Source organism: Rosa rugosa, chromosome 3 (assembly GCF_958449725.1).
Source record: "Rosa rugosa chromosome 3, drRosRugo1.1, whole genome shotgun sequence".
Taxonomy (NCBI): domain Eukaryota; kingdom Viridiplantae; phylum Streptophyta; class Magnoliopsida; order Rosales; family Rosaceae; genus Rosa; species Rosa rugosa.
Genome location: NC_084822.1, coordinates 12,492,222 through 12,498,221, shown reverse-complemented (window position 1 = coordinate 12,498,221; position 6,000 = coordinate 12,492,222).

Here is a 6,000-nt window from a genome sequence, read left to right as displayed (position 1 = left end):
CAAATTTACTTAAATATATGAAGTTTTACTATTATAGCAACACACTCGTTGTTTTATTAGTAAAGTGGTTCTGAAAACTTGTAATAATGAAGTATTAACACTTATTATAACTAAATTATCACTTTTTACCACAATTCATTGTTTTATTGGTAAAACGGTTCTCAAACTTGTTATAGTAAAATATTAACACTAATTACAACTTGTCTACCAAAGGTTTTTTCTTTTTTTTTCGAGAGAGAGAGAACTGAGGATTGGGGTTCTCTATTTTCCTCTCTTCCAGCGTCCTTCTTTCTTTTTCCTTCTTCCTTCTTCCTTCTTCCTTCTTTCTTCTAGCGTGTCAGATCCATGGCTACCTGAACATCGCTCCTCTATCACTTCTCCGCTGCAATTCTCTCCATCCTTAGTTTCTCTTGTCTTTGAATTTACAGAAATCTAATTGAAGAATTCCCAAAACCCCTAAATCAGAATTCCCAAACCCTAAAATTTTCAATCTCTCTTAGTCATCCTCGGAGCCAGAAGCCAACTAATTCAAACTCCAATTCCAGTAATGTCCAATCCGTTGGGGTTTTGTTCCCTCCCTGACGCATTACTTCACCAATATTCCCTTCTGGTTTTTCTCTTCACCATCACATTCTCCTCATCATAAGGATTGGTTTTGTCTCTAGTTTTTCTTCTTTTTCTTCCAGAGGCTCGACTTGTGTCAGCGATGTGGAGATGTCAAGTTTGGAGGAGGAGGAGGACTGGAAATTGGGGCTTTCAATGGTGGAAGGCTCGGAGGAGGAGGGTCTTCGTTCGGGTTCGGCAGCCCAACTACCGGCTCGGATGTGAAATCTGGAGGTTGGATTTGTACCAGGTAGTTATGCTAGCTAGAAGAACTGGATTTGCACATCTTTAATCTTTTTGGTTTGGCTAGCTTTTCTGTGCAATGATATAATTTTCAGCTAGTTTTAGTTTATTAGTTTCTCATTACTTGCGTATTGAATTCCTCTTTCTTTGACTACTTTTCAAGATAGATACAAGTACTTTAAGAATCTCTTTCTCTAGATCTGTTCTTTGACTGCTTTTTGGTTTGCCTAGGAACAATGTGTTCTGTAAGTTAGTTTAGGAGACCGAAATGCTTTTGCAGAAGTACCAGCAGCATGTATTATTTTGGGATTTTTTGATTCTCTTGTATATGGTTCTGTCATTTCCCAGTTCTAGATTCCTCTGCCACAGTCTTAATCCATTTCATATATTATATACTATGTAACTAGTATACTATTTATAAATCTGATGTTGGCCTGCCAATTGTATCTTTAACTAGACCCAATAAAGCTAAGCTTTGAGGATTTCATAAACTCCATATATATGCAGTCACAAACAGCCTCTTACTGTAGACATCATATAATAGAGCCTCTGAATGAACAAAAGAACCAGGAAAACATTGACTAAAGTACATCACAGCTCAGCTTTCCAAGTCTTAGAATCTCAATTACCACAAAAAAAAAAGACATATATAGGTGTAATTTTACTTTATAATCAATCACAAATCTTGTTCGTTATATAATCTATTAATAATATTTGTTTATTTATTTATCTCTAATTAGTAAGGTAATGTCGGTTGCTTCAATGGAAATCCTGGTTACCGATTCCTGAACATACATGAATGCCAACCGCAATGAAGTGACTCTCCCTGTTATGCGTATACTTAATCTCTTGTAGTCATTTCTAACACCAAAACCCATAGCCTTTGTATAGGCATTGTAAAATGATTCAGCTTCCTCCACAGTCTTAAACTCCTGCCCTTTAAGATCTTCTGTAGACAACTTATCATACCGAACTCCCTTATATTGCATTTCATTACAGTTACTTCCATTACACATTGAAGATTCATATGATCCATCCATGCCTAAAATAGAAAAAAAAAAAAAAGTTACAGAGATTAAGATTACAAACTAATATGCAACATATAATTAGATGGATTATCTATATCAAATAGAAACCTGTAGGATTATTAAAACAAAATTACTGTACTGGGAACAATATGTACGTACATAGTAGACCAATTTAAGGAATAAACAGGGTTTGGGATTTGTAAAATAGAGTCTTTTGGGTGTTTTGGATTGTGAAGTAGATGATGGTGAAACGAAAGCTAGTTCCTGGTTTATATGAAAGATCAAAGTAAAAAGATTTTAGTTTATTGTCTCTTACATGACAATAAATGAATCAGTAGCTAGGCCTTTTCTTTTCTTTTTTCCTTTTCAATAATATTTACATTGGTTCAACTAAAGTGGGATGAGATGCATTTGAGAATAACAAATAAGATGTCTCAGTTTCCACTTGCAAGCCAACAAATAAGGTGCACCCAGATATCATATTTAATCTTCAATATCCAAAATAATTTTTACCTTCAGATTGGACTACAATACATGCTCACATTCATCGTAACAGTCACTTTTTATGTAAAAAAGCAGAACCACCCTTTTGTCCAATCCTCGAATAGAATACTAGAAAAACTAGTAATTTTTTTATGCCCTAATGAGTTTTCTATTTCTAAACCAAGAACTATAGCTTGGATTTGAGAGCACGTTATGAAATGGGTCCTTAATAGGTTAAATTTTAGCTGATGTCGATTTTGCATGGGTCAAAGTTATGTTTTGTGATGAAATACTTACACCAACCTAGAATCTGTGACCTTAAGGATAAGAAAGGAGAATTGCAAACCAATCAATATCAGAAGCTTAGTATGAACAGAAGAAATAATGTTCACTCAAAACGATTTGAAGATGAAGTACAAAAAACAAAAGAACAAAAAAAACGATTTGAAGATGCAGTTCAAAATGGAGGTTGCTCCCACTGAGGCTGGGATGAAGCCAAAGAATTATTCTATGAACATGTCGAAAGACTTTATTCCTATGTGCGTTTTCTCGGAGGGAAATCAAGGCAAGATTGCTGTGAAAGGAAAAGTAGAGCACAAGTTTGACATGAAGCCCCATGGTACAAACTTTGAAGAGTATGCGAAGATGTGTCGTGAAAGGACAAACAAGTCCATGATCAAGAATAGACAAATACATGCAGGTTATTGATAATGACCGAGGAGTACATATGAGGCCCATTCCTGGTATGATTGGCTTGATTTCTACCAATGCCAAGGATGAGAAGAAACCTGTACCAGTTAAACAATCAGATGTGAAAAGGACTAGAAGGGATCGTGGGAAGAAACCTGTTCTTACGTCCCTTTTCTCCTTTTCAGCGCTCTTCCTCCTTCTCCTTTTCTCCTCTTCACTTTGTTCCCTGTGGCGCCTCCTCAATCCTGGTCAATATTGCACATAATCATCCAATTCAAATCACACAAACCCTGAATCACATCATCCAATTTATATGAAACAGAAAGGGTTTTGTTTTCTCCCTTTGTACAAGAACAAACTGTCGTTCTTCCTCTTTTCCTCGTCTTCTCCTCTTTTTCAATTCTAGGGTTTTTTTTTTTTTTTTTAATTTCATTGTAGATATGTAATTCAGAATTTTGAAAAAGAAAAAAAAAATTATACATGCTACCTGGTAAGCAGGTCACCACCACTGAATATTCCTGACCATCAGATATATTCAACTTTTAATTAAATCCAACGGTCTAAGATATTCAAAAAACTTGATGTATGACATATGTCAACATATACTAGAATTTTCCATATTATATATATATATATATATATATATATATATATATATATATATATATATATATATATCTATATAAACACACACACAAATATATATCTATATGTGTCTATATATACATATATATAAACACACACACATATATGATATATTGATATATATATATATATATATATATATATATATATATATATATATATATATATATATATATATAAACACACACACAAATATATATCTATATGTGTCTATATATATATATATATATATATATATATATATATATATATATATATATATTTATATTTATAAACACACACACATATAGATATATCTACATATATAACACACACACACACATACATATATATATATATATATATATATATATATATATATAATATTTTGCGGGCTTTTACGGCCCGGGCCTAGAGGGCTTTTACGGGCCGGGCCGGGTTTTTGCGGGCCTCCATCGGCCCACCAAGGCGGGCTTTTGCGGGTTTTTTGACGGGCCGGGCCGGGCCAAAAGCCCTGCGGGCCGGCGGGCCTCCATCGGCCCACTTGATCCGCGAGCTTTTTGATGAGGCCTACAGATAGCTTTGGATTTTGAAGATTTTTGAGCTCCAAACCAAACCAGCTGAAGAGGCATGTGGTTCTGCAATATTGAAAAAGACAATGGGCTAGGATTGAACAGATTGCTAGAAGGTTTAGTAAATGTGTCACATGGCCGCTCTTTCAGGTTGCCCAAGAAGCACTACTTGAGTATCATCAAAGTGAGGAGCTACATTACCATTTTGCTAATTTGTCACTTGTCCCAGAAAGGAAACTCTCACACACTCATGTAAGCTATCGTGGGGTAATGTATTATTATCCTCGAAAATTCTACAATGCTCCGAGCTTGCCATGCTTGGGCACGTCAGCATAATATGGACCGCTGGATATCAAATCTGAAATCTGATGGTTGAAAATGCTAACCGGGTGACCTGCTCTCCATGGACTCCATGGATACAAATTTGCTTGGACATTTGCCCAGCTCAACAGAAAAAAGCCACATGAAAAAACTACTTATTTTGTCATCTCCTTTTTCCTTTTCCTTTGCTACCGAAACCCAGCAACAACTATCCAACTTTTATTATTTTCCATCTTCATACAAACCCAAAACACCCAAGAAGAAATTGACAGAAACTCATTTCAAGTCTGAAGAAGATGCAATCCAATCTTGAGAGATGATTCTCCAATTTGATTGACAATCTGCAGCAGCTCTCTAAGAACCCGGTGATGAACTGGCAATCCAAGCCTCAACGTCCACAACTCAAAGTTTCTGAATTTATAACTCCACCAAAATAACCCTTCAACAACAATCACAATTCACCAAAGCCGAGAGTAACTCAACTAACCTTATTCCGGAAACCCGACGAAGCTCTCAACTAGTGATGAAGTACGATCTGACAGTCACCAACTCGAAATTTCCAGACTTTAACTTCAATCAAGGTCAGTCCTCGCCTATAGATGCAGTCGAACCAGAAACCCAGCCAAGAAGTGCCGGAAAACCACCGATGTCGGAGAACGGTGCCGGAGCCGAGAGTAACCCATAAATGAAAATCATCAGAACTTAATCTAATTCGAAAACTAAGTACACCAACGTGTAGAGCATGATGAGAGGAGTGATTTTCATACCACATGCACCCCAAACGGTCGCCGGAATTCGTTGAAACTCGCCGGAGGTTCTTCAAGCTTTGGATGGTCGATTCTCCGTTCAGAGTCGCTGCATGTATGATCCGAGGCCACAGGAACATAGACGACAGCGAGACGAAGAGGATGGTGCTCGTGCGCCTGCCGGAGGCGGCCTGACGGTGGAGCGCCGGTCGGGTTAGGGGATCGGGTCGCTGGCTCTCGGTTTCGAGTCGGGAGACCTCGAAGCCTCTGGACGTGATCTCGATCCTTGATCTGATCAAGGGTATTTATAACCCCAAGTTCAATCTATTTCAATGGCTAGGATGAAGCGGTGGTGGAATTGAAGGCCACGATCGCACCATTGATTTTTTATTATTTTCTAAAATCTCATAACTTCGGAAAATCACGATAAATAGCTCGGGTATGCTAAAAATTCCCCGAAAATTTTCACGAACTTGTCGTGTAGTGTGCTTTATTATTCAATCCTTAAATCGAGGATTTCACTTTATGAAAATTTCTGAAAATATTCTCGAGCACTTTGACATTTATCGAGATCGTTAAATTTTTTCGTACAATCTCCACTAAGCTCGATACATTTTTCCGAGGCTCACATCCGCCGTCATATCGACATGAAATAAACCGATCAACCCTTTAAAAGCTTTTACTTCCCTA